At 27.9% G+C, this 22,904-nt stretch overlaps 1 long non-coding RNA gene across 1 annotated transcript; it reads left to right on the top strand.

Annotated features, from left to right (window-relative positions):
* The first annotated feature begins 15,281 nt into the window (after nt 1–15,281).
* Nucleotides 15,282–16,563, top strand: LOC135922677 (uncharacterized). The gene is made up of 3 exons (XR_010570995.1): nt 15,282–15,372; nt 16,376–16,470; nt 16,512–16,563. It is a non-coding gene; the product is annotated as an uncharacterized LOC135922677 (long non-coding RNA).
* Nucleotides 16,564–22,904: the final 6,341 nt, after the last annotated feature.

Here is a 22,904-nt window from a genome sequence, read left to right as displayed (position 1 = left end):
TGCAGCTTTTAAATTTTTATTGCCTATTTTTTTCATTTAATTTTTATGTTCTAATGGTTTTTTAGATTATAATATGTAATAAAGAAAAGAAAGCATTGTTTTACTTGTAAAAAAAACCATTTAAGAAATATGCATACTTACCGACAAAAATAAATAATGCTATATAAAATTTTCTGATATGGTAAACTTAAACACAGTTCATCAACTGTGTCTCTTGTCTTATCTTTGATTCGAATAGAATGAATAAATTTTCTTTAATTATAATTTATTGTTTTTCCTACTTACCAAAAAATTTGGTATATCCAGGGTTGGGTAAAAATTTTAAAAAATATTTGTTGCTAAAAATTTTTGGAAAAATTATTTATATACAAATACTTAGACGAATACTTTTTTAGAAATAAATATTTATACTAATAGAGCTTTGCTAGTCTCATTCTAAAAAAAGTTTAAATATGAAATTAAAGTAAAAGCCTCATTTATAATGTATGTAAAATTTAAATTAACATTAAGTAAATAAAAACGTCATTAGTGAGAATTATCCATATATTGAAATAAAATAAGGACTCTAACATGTAGATAATTAGGATTCTAATTTACTATTAAATAATGAGTCTAATCAGGCGCGTAACCAGGAATTTTTACAGGGTGATAATTTTTTTTATATTAAAATGAATTTTTTTGGAACTTACATTTATTAGAACAAAAAATCAAGTTAAATTTATTAGAACGAATCATACTTTCAGAAATGAATATTTCGAACACAAAAATTTAAATATTGGAAAACATTTAAAGCGATGTTAAAATATATAGCTATTAAACCGTTATATAAATCACAAAAGAATCAAAATATTGTTCATAAACGAAAATTTAATCTTTTTAGCCATTGTGCCAATTTTTCAATAATTTGTTCTGTGTTGGGAATTAGATGTCGATGTATATTAAGTAAAACTATTTCATTTAAATTTTAGAAATACCTTTGATATGGGTTTTAATTCTCTATAATGGAGAAAAAGTTCTCTCATTTGTGCTTGTACTAATTGGTATATTTGGCAAAATACACAATAATTTTAATATATTTGGAAAAACTCCAAAATATATTTTAAAGTGGAGGAATTAATCTTTATTTCATACCAAGATTTAAATTCTTAAATAAATTAATTAAAAAGAATTGTGTTATTTTGTGTCAATATTTCCTTATGTTCTCTAACTGGACCCAGATTCTTTTTTTGTTGAAGGGTTCACATCTCTGGAATAAAATGAGATATTATTTATTCAAGTAGGTTTATTTATTAACCTCCACAACTTGAAATGTGAGGATCGTCAAAATACGTGAATCATTTTCAAATAATTAATATAATTTTTGAATTGATTTATTTATAAATTAAAACGAAATATTTACAAATCCACCCAAAAATATATTTGCCCCACCTAACTTATCACCATAATAAAAAGTAATGGCTATTTCCCTATTCCTACCCATTTTACAAATTTTTTCTTCTATTTTCTTTACCACCAACGTTTCGTAAGGCTATGCCATATTTAAACTATCTACTTACATGAAGCATTTTTAAATTATTAATATATTTTTATAATTGATTAATTTTTAAGTTAAAAAAATTATTCATAAACCCATCCAAGAAATTATTTCCTGATGTATTTAAAAAGTGAGAATCGTCAAAATAACTAAACTATTTTAAAATAATTATTGTTTTTAATAATGAGTTTTATTTTTTTTATAAATACACCTATCCATGTACCAAGTTTTTAGTCCTGTATTCACAATCAGCTTTTTTAGACCTTTTGGAAACGGGTTTTATAGAAATGACATGCTATTTGGAAAACTATCTTTTCGCAAAAGATATTCTATATTTAAAAAAATGTTTAAGGTTAAATGAGGCATAAATTTTAAGCCTAATAAATATGTCCAAAGGTTTATATTGGACATATATTTATGGAGATTTATCGCGTAAATTGAAAGAAATCGATCCGTTTATGCTAGATAGGGGTGAATCAGCTGCTGCAGAAAATCGTTTTGTATTTGAATGTTCCTGGGAAGCCGCGAACAAGGTTGGAGGCATTTATACTGTTATCAGATCGAAAGTTGCTATAACATCTGATGAATTAGGTGAACAATATTGTCTATCTGATGAATTAGGTGAACAATATTGTCTATCTGATGAATTAGGTGAACAATATTGTCTATTTGGGCCTTATAATGAACAACAAGTTAATCAAGAAGTAGAAAGAATGGAGTCTTCTCACCCAGTTTTTAGAGACACTTTAAAATCAATGAGGGATCAAAGTGTTAAGGTTGTTTTTGGAAGATGGTTGATTGAGGGATATCCCAATATCAATCTATTTGACATAGGTTGAAAATGCACATCTGACGATAAAAAAATAGTTAATTTGAACTCATGGAAAATATAATTGAAGTTGACACTCCATTTATAATCGATATCAAAATGGACGGGCACAAATCTTCAAAAAGAATACCTCAAACATGATAACCAGTAATGTTGTTTTGAAACAGGCCAAAATTGTTTGAAACCTTTCCCCCATCTGATTTCAATACCTATTTCAATTAGCGGTTGATTTTTTTTAGTCTTCTCAAAACAGGTATATTTTGATTTTATTTTTCCATTAGCTGTTTCATCAAAATCCTGTATTAACCTCTATCTGAGAAGTACTAATACTATATATTACAAATTAAGAAATATGTAGTCAGTAATTTGTCTACCTTGTTATATTCTAGTAACTTAAAATGGTTTTGCCTTTATGTATTTTATTGTTACCATAACTTAAAATATAATTAACATATTACAAATATACTTTTATCTGTAATTTGTCTAAACTGCGATAGTCTATTTATTTTAAAATGGTTTAATCTCAATATACTTTATTGTTTTGTCCTTAGATCTTAAATTGGTTTTAGTAGATTTTTCTGTTTATATTAGATTTAACCAACATATGACAAATATATTTAGCTACTTAATACTTTTAATGGTTTTAAAGTGGGCTTAAATTTCATATATAGTAAATAATTTGTTAAAAGTATGTTTTAAACTTCATTAAATAAGTACATTGGATTAGTATATATTATAACATTTATATGTTTTAGCTTTAAATTTGTTAAATTTAGTAGATTTTAGAGATTTTATTAGTTCTTAAATTAAATAATTGATGTTTGACTTCTCAATATATATATAAATTACATTTTATAAATATTAGTCTAAATTAGTCTAAGTTTTTGACTTCTCAACATTAATATATTACATTATATACATATTAGAAAAATTAGACATTTTATTTTATGTTAAAGGTTTTAGTTTCACATGGGTTAAATACTAGTTACTTTAGATATCTTATTTAGCTAAAATTAAATAGTTAAGTAGTTTTTTTAAAAAAAAAATTCTTTTAATACGTTAGCTTCACAAAAAAAAAGTATTTAGTTGACTGAATATTTCTCTTTAGGCCTAAATGTCTTTCATTTCCTATCCTCATAATACTTTTGTTATTAAAAGTGGCGCCACTTTTATTATTTTAAATATACATTATTACATTAATTATGTTGTAGCTCTTTGCTTTCATAATCTTATTTAGTTCTTATTTTCACAAAAGTAGTTCATCTTGTTGACATTTATGATAACATTATTTATGATTCGACTTTTCTAAATTAAAGATCTTTTTCATTCTATGAGTATACTAATTAAAATTGGATTAGTTTAAATTTGATATTTTATAAGTTTTTGTAAGTTTTGAAAGTTTTTTTTTCTCTAGTTTTGTAAGTTTTTAGCTCACTTAGTTAAAATTAACTCAATTTTTGGATTCTATAGTTTTAAATATTTCTTACTTCATATAACATATTAATTTAATTCATTTTTAGAATTTTATTGCTTAAAACTTTTTGAGCTTGACATAACAAACATATTAATGTTAGCACATTGTAACATTATTTCACATTTTATTTAGATTTATTAGATTAACGAAATATATATTACATTATACTTTATTATTTATATATATATTCATAGTACATATTATGTATATATTCCTTAGTATGCATATTTTAGGTTGGTTTCTAAATTAGTTTTATATATATAGATCTCAAACACAACGCTAACATTATATTATGTATATATTATTTTATATTACATATATTAGACTATATATATATATATATTTGTTTGGACTTTGAATATCGTATATATTTTATATTATATATATTAGTTTAACGCTTAATTTTTATTTCCCTTTTCTCTCACTCGCTAATATTTTTATGACTCCCTCCCAAATATGTTTCTATTTTACTTATTCTGTCTATTTATTAATTTTATTTATGTTTTTCTTTTAATTCAAACGACTTTTTCAAGAAAATATCATTTTTTCTTATATATTTTTGTCTTGGCTAAAAATATAACTAATAAATAAAATTTTATTTTTAATATTTCATATTTTTAACTTTCTAGGCGCCACAGTTATATTAATTCTTTTGTTTCTCTTAAAATAAAAGTTTTTTCTAATATTGGACGCCATCGATCTCTCTTTTCTTAATATTTAAATTTTTCTCGTTCTTGCTTTTTGGGAATGTCTTATACAACTTGTTATTAATATTTGTATTTATTTATTTAGAGCTTAGTATAATTTATAATTTTGGTTATTGTAAAGTGTTTCGGTTATCCCACCCTGAATTTTTCCCCCTTATTATTGTTTTACTTATTTATTTTTATTAATCATTTCCTTTTTCATAGTCTTCTATTAAACAAAAATTTTGTAAAGTTTTACTTTTATTTTTTATTCGCTAAGCTGTATTTTATTTCCCTTCAAATTTTAAATTTTTTTCTATTATAATGTCTATGTCAACTTCCAAATGTGCACAGAGATATGGAGGTAAATTTTCTCTATACAGTTTTAAATTTTATTTTATTTTTCTGTATTAAATTATCTTTATCCTTTTTCGTTTTTATCTTTTTAAGTTTCTTAGGTGGCCTCATCTTTTCTTCCAATATATTGGTTTCTTTTATATTAAATTAGTCCTAGGAAACTCTTTCATAATTTTATTTATTCACTTTTTATTTTTTCGATTGGCTCTCCCTTAGGTAACATATGTTTTCCTTTTATCGGAATTCCCAAGAAATTTCCTTTACACTATTCCTTTCCTTTTTAGGTAATTAAGAGAATATCCTTGCTTTATAACTGATAAACCCACAATCACTTGCTTCCCCCTTGTCTTGGCATTGCTTTTGAATTACCTCACTTTGTTTCTACTCTTTCTCTTCCAAGATGGGTTAAAGCCTATAGACATTCTTGTCAATTTTTTCTTCCTTTCTCTTTTTAAACAGAACAGTAAGTAATAATATCTATATTATGACCACTTGCAATAAATCATGTTATATAATATTTATACATATATATGTATACATATCTTTTATCTGATAGCGCAGTGGTTTGAAAGGAAATTTTATCATGTCCTCGCTTAATATTAATGGTTTAATGAGTAAATTAACGATTTTTCTAAGACTCATGGTGGACGAAAAAATGGATGTGATCGCGATACAGGAGACCCACTCAAAAGATAATAATATGGCTACCTTTAATAACTTTGAAATGTATAGTTCTGGCACCACTTCCAATAATTGGTCGGGAGTTGCTTTCTTTATCAGCAAAAGATTATGCAAATACGTGGATAAATTTGTGCCCATCTCGGAGAGATGCTGTTTACTATACCTGAATACCTACTTCAGACAAACAATCTTAATTAATGTCTATGTCCCGCCTAGAAAAAACGAAAGGCTCGCATTCCTTGATGACCTCGAAAACATTGTTAACTCTCTTCCTAGGAGTGTAATTTGACAATCCTTGGGGACTTAAATACTAGGATCGGAAAAAATGACTACTTTATTAGAGATGGGGTAATTGGGAATGCAGTTCTCTCTCAATTAAACAGTGATGACAGTAGGAAGTTATTGGAGATGTGCAGAAGTATAAACCTCAAGGTTGAAAATACTTTCTTTTCCCACAGCGAATCTAACACCCTAACCTTCAGAAGAAATAATACCAAATCTCAGATCGATTTTATCATCTCGAACATTCATAGCTGGTTCATCCATGTAAAAGCAATGCCTAATATTAATATTTCTGATCATAACTTAATCAGAGCCAGTATTACTGTGAAAAATTTATGGGGAAACTCTCGGCGTCCTTCTCTTCAACCCCAGCCTAGATACCTTTCCTGGAAAAGGAATGCAACACACCTGCAACGTCCTGCACAAGCTACAGTTCGATCTAATCTTAAATGATAGGGAGGAAACTTTCTTATCCTCATCGGAGTTTCAGTCTGTTGAAGAATGTTGGGCGTCTTTCAAAAACAACTTGTTTGATGCCTGCAATCATCTCCCTAACATCAACAATTCTCCACAAAGACAGGAATGGCTATCCGATGACACCATTCGCATGATAGCTCAACTCAAGCTACAAGGAGAGCGCGATAGTCATTTATGGACCTCAATTCATAGACTCCTAAGGAGAGATAGAAGGATTTTTATTGCTAAAAAACTTTTGAGATAGACAGGGATATGAGGGAGAATAGAACTTTCGACGCCTACAAGAAACTAAATTACTTTTGATAGGTAAAAGTGTTCAAGACACTTCCAACTATAAGGCTGGATAAAAATAAGTTAATTACTGACCCCGACGAACAGATGGCGTTATGGCTCGATCACTATATGTGAGTCTTTGATTCTAGGAGGCCTACCTTAATCCCAACCACTAGTCAAAGTGTTGGACAATTGGACGCAAACTTTTCATTGGCTGAAATTGTGGCTGCTATTAAGAAGCTTAGGAATAATAAATATCCGGGTACGGATAACATTACAGGAGAACATCTGAAAGCAGCTCCCTTAGCGATCTTTCGGTTCTTACTGTCTTTGTTTAACAAGATATGGTTTACTGGGATGATGCCGGCGGATTGGAATAGGACTATCTTTTGCAACTTCCCGAAAATTCCAAATCCATCTAAATTCAAGGATTATAGAGCCATCGCTCTCACGTCTATTGCATCAAAAGTTTTTATGGTTCTTTTAAAAAACCGCATTCTTTCCTCTACACCAAACCATTTGTCTAAATACATTTGTGCTTACCGTCCAAGTAGAAATATAAACGAACGAATATTAGCTTTAAAGATTATAATGCAGAAATGTGAGAAGTATAAATTACCTTTTTACTTTATTTTTATCGACTTTAAACGTGCTTTTGATAATGTTAACCATGATGCGCTTTGGAAGATTTTAACCGAATGTGGTATTGACTCTAATATTATAAGGATCCTTAAAACACATTATAGTAGTCTTTTTGCCTCCTTAAAAATCAATAATAAGGTTTCTCCATCTTTTAGGACAAAGAAAGGGGTAAAACAAGAGTGTGTTCTTTCCCCGCTATTGTTTAATATACTCATGAATAAAATCATAGTAGATACTCTGGCTACTGCGAATCTCTTAGAATTCAGGTCCAGTCAGTCGTTCTTCTTGGAAAATAGGGTGATATGTTATGCTGATGACAGAGTATTGATAACAAAAAGTTTGGAAGAAACCCAAAATTTGATCTCTATATTGAACTCCTTTAGTCTTAAGGTTGGCTTGGATATAAACTTTGATAAAACAGTGATAATGCCCTCGTCTCAGGCGCCTCTTCTGAATAGTTTGGTGGTTGGGGGAAAGTTGGTTAAGGTGGTGAAATCTTTTAAATATCTAGGTGTAACCATTAACAATAAAGGTAGTTGCAAAGAGGAACTAAAAATTCGTATACAAAATGCTAGGGCGGCTTTTTATAAATTTTTTAAACTGTGGAAAGCTAGAGAGATATCCGTTTTCACAAGACTCCGTATTTTCAACTCAACCATCATCCCGATTCTCTTTTTTTTTGCCCATATTTTAAGAAACCATAGTAGCAATAGCCTCGTTATTGATGCCATTAATTGGTTATACTCCTTTAATGGGAAAACATATTGCAAATATAAGACATTATTTCTACAGAGCCTTGAAGGACATAATGGATCTAAACTTAAATTTGAAACAGTTCCTAAGGCTAAATACAAACAAAAAATCTATAAAGAAATTACTAAAAATTAAATCAAACTACCTAAACCTCTCGTAATTTTTATTTTTTTTTTAATTTTTTTATTTCTGTATTTCAGGTTATTTAATCTCTTCATTTCTCAATTTACCTCTTGACTTTGTCTTTCACCTTTTCTGTAAATTACTTACTTCACTGACATTAGCTTTTATTTATCTTATTGACTTAATGTACTAATTTAAATCAGTCCGTCCCATATTTCTAATTACATACATTACATATACAATGTCTTAGGTGTTGTTGTACTTCTATACATTTCCCATTATATGAGTTAAGATATATTAATGGCATTTGAGAAATAGTTTGTGATTTGCGTTTCTTATGTGGGCTAGAATTAATCTTTGGCTCTTTTTAACTTAGTTTTTGGGTATGTTTTGTATTTTTCCATAGTTTTTGAGTTCGAAATGTTTCTGCGGTAGAAGGTATTCTCTTTTGTTTATGAGGCATTTATTTGTTTATAGTCATCTATTTTTTTATTTTATTTTTTTAATTTATTTTTTATTTATTTTTTTCTTCCCCAGTTTCTTTGGTCTCTCTAACATGTCCGCTCCCTCCATAGACTAATATAGGAATAGTGGATGTGCCCTCAGTCTAGAAAATACAGATTTCTCTCTTATCTTCCATACTTTTTATATACGTTTAAAAGTTTCCACTCGCCTTTGTATTCTTATTTTTCTTCTTCTTTGCAACTACTTTTATTATTAAGTATGTTTCCTAAGTACATTGTGACTACATTTACCCTGTTCTAACTATAAGTTTTTGAAGTGGTTACATGTTTTTCTTGGGAAAAATAAGGAGGAAAACTGTTTTTTTATTCATTTCATTATTTGTCTTTATTATTGCTAGTTAACTAGATTTAACGTCTTGAACTTTTTTCTTTTCCAAAACATTACATCTTAATTGGAGTCTACATATAATACATTGGTCGTTCCCAGTGTTTCTCTTTTGTTTTAATTTTTATGTTTTTATTTAGGAGTGGCAAGAGTTTAGCCTTGTTTTACTCCCTTTTACCTTGGATGTAGGGGATGTTCTTCGTCATTGATTTCGAAGCATCCAAACATGTATTAGTGGTTTTCTGAATCTGAAAGATGTTGGGGTCTTCCCTTTTCTGACAACGAAGCTGCATGGTTAACATTATCAATAGCTCTGCTGTAATTTACAAATGTAAAGTAGAATGGGGTTTGTACTTACTTTTTCTGCATGATTATTTTTCTGAATTAATTTTTGGCTCCAGTATATTCTTTTCTTGGCCTGTATATACTTATGTATTTTTTAAGGGGGGGGGGGAGGGGGGGATTCGGTGTAGGTGACATGCTTGTGGTTTTTTGAGTGAACCAGAAAAAAATTTTTTTCCATGCTACAGGATGTGATGGCTAAGCTCAGTAACCCTTTAATTTCTGTGGTCTTAGTTTTTTGGGTAGTTACTTAAATAGGATTTGTTCCATCCCACTGCAGTAGTTCCGCTCTCCCATATTTTATTGAAAGAGGGCTAAAAGGTAGCGAGATATTGTTATAGGTGCTATTTTTGGTTTTTCTGCTGTGATATTATCTAGCCCCGGAGCTTTGTTTTTCCCATTGTCTTTTACCACTTGTTATTTCATTTATTGAGAAACCAGTCGACAGGGGGGTGGCAAGGTTTGTAATTATGTTTGTTGGTAGAGTCTTTCCGTGAGTGATAGACTATCATATAACAATCAAGCCAGAATGCCTTTTGTTAATCCTGGCCAACAATTACTTTTCTATTTCCTATAACTTACGTAGCTGGTTCCTATTTTTGCGTCGTAGCTCCTTTCTCACATATCTTTATCAATATCAAAGACCTTTTTCTCTATATAATCTATCTATCACTCCATAGAGTATTTTGTTTCTCTGGAAAAAGAAAAAAAAACCTTTGTTGTGTGGTGTTCGTTGCTGGATAGTCATAAACCTCTTACTGACTAGTTTTGCCTATTCACTGGAATTTTCACCTATTTAAACAATTTGCGGTAAACCCATTAGCTTTTTCTTATTTTTATGAATAAATTCTAATTTCAATTGTTATGAACACATTCTCAATTATTGATAGTAATTATCAAGGCTTACATTAGATGTTAAACTTAAAATTAGCCACCACCCACCCTTAAAGTAATTAAATTATTTTTGCAGTTCTTGGGTATAGGCTTTTGTTTTTCCCATTTCTTTTTGTTTATTAGCCTATAGACGTTTAAGCAACAATTCTCGGATTGTTGCGCGTACAAATACGTGCGGTTTCCCCACAAACGTGTGAAGGGCTCCTCATTTTTCTCCCCTTAATTAACTATCCAGTTTGATGGATTTTCGAGGAAAACCTAGCGTAGCTCTGTTGTATCCACAACCAGAGGGCGAAAACGCTTTTATCACGTAATCAGCTTTTTATAAGATTATAAGTAATATAGTATCTAAACAACCATCACTTGATCATATTCATACCAAGCTGCAATAATAAAATTAGCTCTTGGATCATTCTCTCCCAAACCTGCAATAACCAAGCTTTTAGCCCTTTATTCACAATTAGCTGTTTATAAGATTATAATCTAGAATTATTAGGATCCTTCCTATAGCTATTTATGAAATTTAAACAATTATATCAACAACATGAATCATTCATTTATTATCATACCTACATAATTTTAAAATATAACCAATTATCAAGATGTTTATTCATCAATTTTTCCAATTTTAATTTCTTCTTTCAAGAAATTAGTATTTGATTTTTCTTATTTAAAAATGTATATTGTTTTCAATGTATCTTGATGTTCTCTTAAATTAACTGATATAATTTTTACTATCCCAAAATGTTCTCCTGAATTCTTATTATTATTAATGAATTTATTCAAAATAATCAAATATAACCTCATTATCCAAAATTGTTGCTGGGTTCCCATAGTTATTGTTTGAGTCAAATTAATTTTTTCTACAACATGAATTCTTAATTTACCATCCTCTGTATGTTTTCATCATAAATCTGTCCCTCTTGTCAAAAATCAGTACATATAAGTAATAATGAATGCTTACAAGTCCATGGTCCTCCTTCACTCAGCTGTTCACACTCTGGCTACGTTCTTTTTTCACTTACCAATACTTTGATTATCCCCCCAGAAAATTCCGTTCCACTTCACCACAATATAATTCCAGCTTCTCAGATATTTTTCTTGACCATCCCAAACCAAATATTATTTCAAGGATCCCTAAAGGTGCTAGATTGTATGTTGCTAAATCTTTTGCTGAATGCCTATCCTCTCTTTTGCAAAACTTTAGTAATGAACAAGAATGGTTAAAATTCCTATATTTTGGATATAATACTTTCAGAGTGCCTGACAAAAATTCACCTAAATCCCTCACTCAGCAAATCAAGGATGCTGCCTCAATGAAGACCCCCCCCCCATCTTCATGAAAACAAAATTTCACAGCCAGTCTTAAACAAAAAAAGACTCTCACCAATAGAGTTGAAGGCCAATTTGATCTGCAAGAAAATTGACAACTTCAATATTAAAGGAGCACTCAGATTTGTGTCCACACATGACTCTTTAGCTGAGCCATCCACGTCCACCTATTTAAAGTTATGTCAAAAACACCCCTCAGCTAACATCATCCCTATTTCCCCTCAACCTCATTCTACTTGCGCCTCTCTTTTTACTTCTGAAGAAGTGAGGAAAACCATTCTTTCCTTTTATCGCGATTCCGCTCATGGGCTCGATGGCATACGCCCCATTTTTCTCCAGGAAATCACTTCCCCCTCTACATGCTCACACATCCGTTCTCTCCAAATTAACAAACTTCTGCAACAAAATTTTAAACGGTGATGTTCCAAAGTTCGTTTCACCTATCCTCTTTGGTGCTAGGCTAATCGCACTTCAAAAGCCTAATAATGATATCAGACCCATTGCCATTGGTTCTACCTTTCGTCGTTTAGTAGCCAAGATGATATCATCTCGAATTAAGCATGATGCTTCACGTCTCCTAAGCCCCTTCCAACTTGGTGTTGGAATCCCCGGTGGCTGTGAAGCGGTTGTACATATGTCCAGATTATATCTTGAAAATTAACCTTCTAATGAATCCTTGATTAAATTCGACTCACTCTCCCGGAACTCCTTTCTGAGTTCCTCAAGTAATCTTTTTCCCAGTTACACTAAGTTTTTTTTATTCGTGTTATCAACAGCCCTCCACTCTTCAGTTTGATACCTTTAAAATTCCTTCCGTCGAGGGCATTCAGCAGGGAGACCCCCTAGGTTCCCTATTCTTTTGTTTAGGTATTAATGACATCATTAAATCCATTAATTCGGTCTGCTCATTATCCTTGCATTCCTGGTACATTGATGATGGTATCCTTGGAGGATCCAATGTTGAGGTCAATAAAGCCGTGAACAACATCAAGGAGACCGGTTCTGCTATTGGACTCTCCATTAATCCAGAGAAATCAGAATTTATCTCTATCAATACAATCGAACCTAATACAAACAAATTCAAACTAACGACTCTTGATGGTCTCTATCATCTGGGAGCCTCCGTTGGTGGTAACTCTGCTAATTCTTCCTTTCTTCAGTCCACTTTGGATACTTTATTTGAGTTGGCATATTTATTTTCCCTACTTCCCTCTCATAAAGCTTTTTTTCTTGTGAAAAATTTTTTCAATATTCCCCGTATTCTTTACTCACTTCGTTCAACAGCTATATTTAAATTCCCCATTCCACTTGGAGTTTATGAAAATGGGATCAAAATCCTTATCGAAAATATCCTAAATCTTAAATTTGATGAAATTGCATGGACACAAGCCTCTTTACCCACTAAGATGGGAGGTCTAGGTTTCAGATCTCTTTCCGATCTCGCCTTAACAGCCTTCATATCCAGTTACCTTTAACTAAAAACATAGTAAATCCTAATTCTTTAAAACTCAACTCGTCTTATAATGAAGCAATCATCGAATGGAAGACTCGAATTACTGCGGATCACCCTCTTCCCGAATCGAATAAGCAGAAGGACTGGGATAGGCCTATTATTGTACTCTGCGTTGAATCACTCCTTTCCAGAATGCAATTATCTGACCGTCCCTTATTCTCTTCTCTGCTTAATGGTTCAGGCCATGAGTTTCTCGAAGCTATTCCGTCTGTTAATCTGCAATAACAACTGAATAAAAACGAGCTTACTCACGCAATTGGTATTCGAATTGTCTTATTACCCACCCCACATATGTTCAGGTTGCGGTTCTGCCGTTTTGGGCAATGGTAGACATAGTCTTCATTGTCGCTATGTAAAGGTCGAATTGTAAGACATAATCTATGCAATTCTATCATCCTTAGAGCTCTTAGATCCGCTCATATCCCCTCCACTCTTGAACCTTCTGGTTTTTTCAGATCTGATGGGAAACGGCCTGACGGAATTTCACAAATTCCTTGGAAGTGCGGTCAATTCCTGGTCTGGGACTACTCTTGCATTGATCCACTCGCTCCATCAAATCAAACAGTTAATATACTTAAGAAAAAGGAGTCACTCAAAATAGCGAAATATTTTGAAATCTCTCAAGAATATATTTTCATCCCCATCATTTCCACTACCCTTACTACTTTTGGGAAATATGCTATCCTTTTTCAAGGAACTCGGCTCCCACATCCGTCAACTAACCGGTGAACCCCGCGAGGGCTTCTTCTTAAGGCAAAGGCTCGCCATCGCAATACACAAGGCTAATTATATTAGCTTCATAGGCAGTCTCATTCCACAAGATGATCCTTCCTAACCTCAATACTTTTCATAACACCGTCACAAACATATTCTCCAATATTTTATTATATATTTCCTTTTTTTTATTATACTACTAGATGTATAATCTTTTTAATGTTTTATTCTCTAGAATTAAAAAATTTAATATATTTTTAATATTAATTTAAATAGTATATATTTTTTTTTCTTCATATAATTTTTAATATATTCTTATTTGTTTTGTTTTAAAATATATTTCATTTTGATATCATTTATATTATATTGTATTTTTTAATTGAAACCGTTTTAAATACGAAATAAAAATAAATATTAATATTAATATATATTTTAAAAAAAATATCTAATAAAATTTACGATTAAATTAAAAAAAATGGCTTGCATAATCTTATTTCTTATTTTATAAGCAGTTAATAAAAATGGGATAAAAGTTTTAAATTTTAATTATTATTTTTTTTAACTTGCCATAAATAGCCACTTGTTTCTTAAAAAAAATTTAGAAATATATATAAAACCATTTTAAAGAATATTTAATTTTTTCTAAAAATAATGATTATAATATAAATGTTTTTATCGACTCTTGTAAGTATATTAAATATACTATATGAATTACAAGGTAAAATTTAGAAATCCAAAAAGGTAATATTACATTACCGCTCGTTTTAATGTTTTTTTTAAAAATCATATTTTAATTTTTTTTTCATTAGTTTTAATTTTTTTATGAGATTTCATATTATATATCTATCTAAATAGAATAAAAAGAACAAATAGTGTATTCTTTTAATATACGAATAGAATGATGTATTTTAAGGAGAATATTAAAAATCGTGATTTTATATACCTCTTGTTCGAGACTTAGAAATAATGTTCAATAAACCTAATATATATATAAAATTTATATTACCCCTGCTGTTTTGTCTTCTTAAAGAGACTAATTAAAAGGATGAGTCTTTGGCAATAAAATTAGGTTGTCTTTGTGTTTTATTGGAGAAGATAAAAAAACAAAATATTTTTAGATGCTAATAACTATATCCGTTATATTTAATGTATATATTTTTTTTACATTGACAATTCGACACATTTAATTTTATCCCATATCTCATTTCATACATATTTTTTAATTCAATATCATTAGATTTTTATATATTTTTAATTATAATTCGTAAATGAAAAATTTGTGAAAATTTGTTACTTAAATAAAACTTTTCGAATTGATAATTTCTAAATTAAAAAAAATATTTACAAACCCTCCCAAAAATAAATTTGCCCTAGCTAACACATCCCCAATAATAAAAAAATAATCGCAATTTCCCTATTCCTACCCATCTTACATATTTTTCTTAGTATTTTTATGCCACCAACGATTAGAAAACATTTTATACACTTAATCGTTTAAACTATAATTCTCTAGAACAATTTATGAAGATAAAACTACCAAACTATAACATAACGGCATTGAGGATGTCAACAACTTATTTAGATTGTCATCTGCATAACATATCGAAGGAAGAAACGGTATATTATCATTTGATAGATATTAAGCCCACTCAAAAACGAATAAGAATCAAATAGGGCCTTATTTGTAAACAAATCGAATAATTTAATATTCTTATTTTACGAATAATAAAATTTACTATTTGTATTCGATTTATTCGTTTTTTTAATATTATAAATTAACTAAAAATGCATATTAATTTAATTTATAATACCAAGCTAATTTTTAAGGCAGAGTTTTTCTTATTGTTTCTTCTTTTTAAGATATTCGAAGCCTTCCACAAATTGTTGATGTATCCTTGTTAATTACTTCTCCTGTCAGATTGATAGATCATCAATAGAAATGACTAATGATTAAATTTTATTATAAAACATATTATTTGTTCTGAATAATTTGATTCAAATTAAACGAATAATTTGGTTTAAATAAAACAAATTATTCCAATAATTAATATTTGAATTATTTGTTTTATTTGAATCGGATAATTCTTTATTCTTGTTCAGCAAAACTAACAATTTGCTATTCATATTCGTTACTATTCGATTCGAATCTATTTAATAAATTTAGACAATTTGGTCATACACTTGAGTCCTTTACCTTTATAATTTAGATAGAATACCTGCAATAATACCCAAATTGAATACACTTCAATACACATACTGTATCACTATTATTTACCATATTGTTAAAAATAAAATCCATTTTTAATAAAAGTGGAAAAAATGGGGTTTTAAAGATCAGTCCACTCGAGCTTTTCTTCAAAAAGTCAATATTATCTCACCTATCTACCGATATTATCGGTGCAGCCCTAGCTAAATTTTCAATTAGTTTTGATTTTAAATTTACAGTTACTTTAAGAAAAATATAGAATCATTATTTAATGTGCATTGAAGTCTTACATGCAATGCATGTTTTATATAGTAAGCCTGATTACCACTCCATTGAAATATTAAAACAAGTTATTTAAAATATTAATTAGGATTTCAAAATTATATAGCAGATAATAAAATTTTATAATTTAAGATATCATGGATGAGGTTGGGCGATAATCAAATCCTTTCAATAGGAGATTTCAAGTTTATTGAAGACCCCAGAATAACAATAATAAATCAACCAAAGTATCAAAATTCAAAATTAAAGATTCGTTATATAAATAAAGATGATGAAGGATTTTATGAGTGTCAATTTACTACTGAAATCGATAAGATTGGACTAATATTCAATTTGACTGTTGTCTCAGGTTAACTCATACATAAGATCAGCCAACTTAATACACAGAATCTATCAGGGCGATGGGGGGGGGGGGCTATGTACCTATATTGTAAATCAAGAAACCACTATTCGTTAATTGGTACTGTTCTCGATTTGAACCGATTTTAAAAAAAGGCTAACTCAATATTTTAGCCGGAAAAATATTTCCCAAGCTTCAGGATTTCGTTAATAGATGCCCAAACCTTTGGGCCGTTTATGAGCAAAATCTTTAAGCTTGCGTAATATTTTTCTGATTGAGTTAGCCGTTTTAGAAAATTGGCTCAAAGTGTTTAACAACATTATCTTTAATGCTATTTTTATATATAGATTCATTTATCACAATATTCGATGTATATTTATTATGATTGTTTATAATAGGTATTGTCAATAAAAACTATTCAAATTTTTTGATTAAATCCAAACATTTAGAAACCAAATTTACAAGTAAATGTATTTATTTTTAAATGTTTATTTTTAATTCATACGTGTATTTATAATAAATTGAACCAGATAACGTAAAAAGATCTTCTCTTACATCAAAATCAGAAAATTATCAAAAGCCCTTAAAACATGTCAAATTTTTTATATTAATACTATATATTTATGTGTACTAGGTGTAAATAATAATGTTAGCAAATAATTTTGTAAGTATATCAGCTAGTTGATTCACAAATATATATTTTATGTATATACTTTTTTTATTTATTTCTAAGAATCAGGGATGGGTATAATACAAAATATATATATATATATCTTATGAAATTATATTATCAATAAGATATATTATTGTAAATTAATTCAATATAATGTTCTTTTTTAAAAAAATTATACATGTCAGAAATCAAATATTTTAACACTAAATAAAAATAATACATGTCTATTTATATATTAAATCAAAATTGTCAACAAATTGGCTTATTATTAACATTAATTAATATTAGTAGTCAGAAATTAAATTATAATTATCTTAAATTTTGTATTAAAATCAATAGTGAAAAAATAGAGTTCATTTCTCAGGCCTTACTGAGTTTCAAGCATAGACGCACCTATATCATCTTTTTGCAAAACAGATACTGCAAGATATTAGGCCTATATCTGGAAGCGATACTCATATTAAAAATTAATAAAAAAACTAAGGCTGTTATAGTTATATTTTTACAAAAAATAACTGCATTTGGTTACATTACTTTATTTTTTGGATGCACTACTTTCCAAGTAAAAAAATATGTTAAATATTTATTTTATGTTAGCGTCAATGTGATTTTTCGGCAATGTTTTATTTTTACAACTTTAAATCATTTTTTGGGCGCGTTTTTTAAATTTAAAATCGGATTTTAGCGGAAATATATTCTAACACGTTTGAAATACACTTATGAACTGTAGAGAATTTTTCCGTTACCACTGAGTCATTTATAATTTATATTAAAAAATCTGGAAAATTTGATATAAATGGAAAAATTGTCTGAAATTTATAGGGTAGGTTTCCAAATATGACGGTATACATTTTCGGTAAAATCAGATTTTTAATTAAAAAAGTGCACTCAAAAAATGATTTAATGTTGAAAAAATAATACATTGCCGGAAAAAATATATATCTCCTTTATCATCTTTATATTAAAATTTCCCCAAATATGTCTCAATTACATCTAGCACATCTATACAACTCTTATTTAGTATAAGAAAGTATGGTGTTTAAGATATAAAAGGTTTTGTAAAAATAAAATATAATTTTATTTTAACAATGAAAAGATCAAAATATAATTTTAATTTAACAATAATATGTTTATATCTTCATCGAAAGTACGATAATAATCAATACCATAAATTGTATCCTTAAACGGTTTCATGTTAATCCAGCAAAACTTTTATAGGAAATGAATTTTATAGCAAAACCCTTATTGCGATGAAACATTTAAAGTGAATACATTACAGCAAAACTTTTATCGCGAAAGTTTTATAGCTAAGTCATGAAATCGCGAATACGATATAGCGAAAACTATTTCGAGGAATATATCACGAATATATTATAGCGAATTTAATATCACAAGGTCTGTAAAGTGCGCACAAATTGAACGTTGCAACGCAGCGTTTCAAAACGCATATATAAAAACGTAAATGCAGTTAAATTTAAAACAGATAAAATTCCTTGCCTTATATTTCCTTAAAAAAAATAAAGAAAGGAAAAGGAGCAAGACATCTCAAATATATGTTAAAAGAAATCTTTTTTCTGAATATATTAATAATAAAGGCGATTTAACACATTCTCAATTTTATAATTATACAAGATGAGGTAAAATAAATTTAATTCATTATTAATTATTTATATAATAGGTATTTATGGTGTATAATTTGCACAACTTGCTTATAGCTCAAGGATTTCAAAATCCTGTATAGCTAATATTGTGAAATCAGTGTGCACAGCATTTGGAATGCTACTGTACTTATTCACATGCCTAGGCCTAATAAAAATGATTGGGAAAGAGTAAATTTATTATAATAAATCAAGATTAATATTTACTTTTATCTTTAGTTTTTTAAGGAATTCCTGCTTCAATCAGGATTTCCAAATTGTTTTAAGGCTATAGATGGAAAACATATCTATATCGAGAGCCCTCTTAATAGTGGCTCAAATTTTTTAACTGCAAGCATAGATTTTCAATTAACTTGTTAGCCCTAAAAGACATTAACAGGAAATTTATTTATATAGATGTGGGAGCATATTGAAAGCAGAGTGATGGTAGAGTATTTAGAAATAGCTCTTTATATAGAGGTTACATTATATTAATTTTATTATATCTTAAAAATATATTAAAAGTTGGTGAACCATACACTTGATCTCCCTGCTTTATGTAATCATCCAAATTAGATACAACAATGATAAACCTCACTACTAGACCTTTCTTACCTAGCAGAGAAAATAATTCTACTTCAATGGAATCAAAAATTATTTGAGACAAATATAAAAATTTTATAAATTATTAAATTTTTATTGTATTAAATTTATTTATGAAAATATTTTATATTAAATTGTGTTACATAATTAATTTTTATAGACAATTATAATATTAAATGATATAAATAAAAAGATTGAAAATTAAGGAAAATTTATTTAATATATTAAATCTTAATATGGACACTATTCTAGGTGTAGCCTCTTGAGCTATTTAAAATCTTGAGGAATGAACCTCAAACTTAAAATAATATGATCTTATATCTTACAACATCATTTATTTAAAAATATACAAAATACATACAATACATTTTTATAAAAAATAAATAATTTATATAATGCTATTAAAAATATCTAATGGAGAATCATTGTCAGGTTGTGATGATATAGGTTCTGACGATATATCATTTGCCTTGAGATAATATAAATATTTCATAACCTCTGTTTTAAACAGAAATTGCTTCTCATAGATTAAGGATTCAGCCTCCTCTACAAGGCTATTCAAAAAATGCCTAAATAAAATATAAAAAAATTTAAAATATAAATTAGCTTTACAGCATCCCAGATGCTCTTTCTTCCAAAACATTTATTAACCTATTAAATTCATTAAGTACTTTAGGTATTTTTGTTGTTGAGAGTTCCACATGAAAATTAACATTTCTAATATTTTATACAAGGTAATTAACTTTTTGAGAATAAATAATTTTTTATGAATAGTAAATTATTTTATGGGATTTATTCAAATATAGATGGTAAGTAAAATCAATATAAATTTTGAATCAATATTGGATAGGCTTTGTAGTAACATCAGAACAGAATTTGAGGATTGGCACAGCCCTACTCTTTATTTTCCAAGTAGTTATTATCAACTTACCAATAAAATAAACAACATGAATATTTAATTAAGTAAGTTTTCCTATTTCCTCCTTATTCAGCTGATACTTTAAGTTTCTCATGAAAAAGGGTTCAGCATTTCTGCAAAGCTTTCGGTAATTTCATCGTTCCATGTCATAAAAATATTGTTATATCATTTATTAATAATTATTCTTACAATTTAGAAGAATTTTATCACTTTAAAATTTAAAAAGTTTCAAAAAACACAAGCAAGTTTGTCTTTTAAAAAATAATTTAAAATGAAAAACGGAAAACGGAAATGTGCTCAATTTGAACGAATGCATTTAAAATGCATTGCTTGCGTTTTAAAACGCTGCGTTGCAACGTTCAATTTGTGCGCACTAAAAACTTACTAAAACTCGGGGTAAAATATTTTTTTATATTTATTTTTTTAAATATTTTTAAAAAATAAATATGCGATCGTCTGGATATTGGTAGTAATTTTTTTATGTAATAATAATTCAAAGTTTCATTACTCAAAAATGTTTTAAAAATTGCATATACATTCAATTGGCGTAATTTTAGATTTTGATGCAATAAGAATTTCTTTTTAATATTTTTTTAATTCCTCAGAACTGGAAGAAATTCTTCCTCTCATTTATATATATGTGAATATTCTTATTTACGTAATATTAAAAATATGTCAAATTTAAGTAAATTAATTAAATTTTTAAATGATATAAATTTATATAACTATTTATGTTTTTCCTTAAAATTATATATATCTATATATTATCAGTTTATATATTATGTTTATTCAAATAAATTGCTTAATTATCTAGTATTTGATTTAATAGTCCTAACTAGTGTTGTTAAACGGCTCGTTTTGAGCCGATTTTTAAAAACGGCTAACTCATTATTCCATCCAGAAAAATATTATGCAAACCTGAAGATTTTGCTCATAGAAGCAACAAAGGTCTATACATATATGAACGAAATCTCGAGGCTTAGGCATAATTTTTCTGGCTAATATATTGAGTTAGCCGTTTTAAAAAATCGGCTCAAAACGTTTGTGTAATGAAACTTTGAATCATTATTGTGATAAGTTGGGGTATTAGAACCTAGAATAAAATAGAAAGAAAATTAAACCATAATATAAATTCTAATTCCTTTATTAAACTCTATTAATTATAAATTAATCAATTATAAATTAACATAAGAGGAAAAAGTAACAAAAAAAAAATTAAAAAATGTATAAGCGAAAAATAAAAAGTCAATAACTCCAAGTTAAACTCTTATATGAAATATCTCCAATTATTACGCGTTTTCATCTCATTTGCATAGTCTAAGACTTAAATAATAAAGTAATAATTTTAATAATTTGTTTGAATATTATCACAATTTGAATAATAAATTTTTTTGTAACTGAATATTACAATAATCATTACATCAAAAAATTTCCACCCTTATCCGCACGATCGCATTTTTATTTTTTAATTAAAAAAATTATTAAAAAAAAATAATATTAAAAATTCCCCGAGTTTCAGTGAGTTACCCACGAGGTCAATATCGCGATAATTGTTTGTTGTTAATTAGTCTAGTTCTTCCGACTACTAAAAACATTAGATACTAAAATCGACTAAAGTTGACCCATTTATCGGTTTAGTCAAACCATTTTGTCTGCTTAATTAATCCATAGTCGACTAAATTGTATTTTAGAACCGAAACTGAATCAATGTATAGTCGGGGTAATATTAAATAATATACATGGTAAATTGAGATTTCATTGAAGATGAACCATAGAAAAGTAACAATTGCCATATAATCCTTATATATTAAATTTTTTGACGCAAATGAGTACTAAAAATATATATATTATAAATATGTCAATATTATTTCAGCGTAAATGTACCATAGAAAAGTGACAATTGTCATAATCGTTATTTAAACTTTTTTTAATTATATGGGTAAAAAAATCAATTGTAAACATGTTAAAGTGAGATTTTAGGGAAAATGAACCATAGAAAAGTGACAATTGTCATAATCCTTATTTTTTAACTTCTTAGAATTTCTTTAAAAAGCAAATGGGTAAAAAATTGCAAACATGTTAAATTAAAATTTAAATAAGAATGTACCATAAAAAATGACAATTGTCATAATAGGTATTTTTAAACTTGTATTAATTTTTTTGAAACTATTTATATAAATATCCTAAATTATCATTGTAATTTATGTCAATTATAATATCATATTTTATTTATTACATTTTATTCTTAAAATATCAATCAGAATAACATGTCATTTCCAATTATTATTTTATAATTTACATAACAACCATATACCAAACTATTTTATGTTATTATATTTTAGTACATTGCATTGCATAGTTAGCGATATTATTATATACTTTACTTTCATCAATTTCTATCAAGTTAAATAAAATATATTTTACTATTATCTATTTAATTAAATAGCCTCATATTTTCATATAAAAAAATTATTTCAATGGATGCCAAA

Source organism: Gordionus sp. m RMFG-2023, chromosome 1 (assembly GCF_954871325.1).
Source record: "Gordionus sp. m RMFG-2023 chromosome 1, tfGorSpeb1-WG-v2, whole genome shotgun sequence".
Lineage (NCBI taxonomy): Eukaryota > Metazoa > Nematomorpha > Gordioida > Chordodea > Parachordodidae > Gordionus > Gordionus sp. m RMFG-2023.
This window is presented reverse-complemented; position numbering and strand designations above follow the sequence as displayed.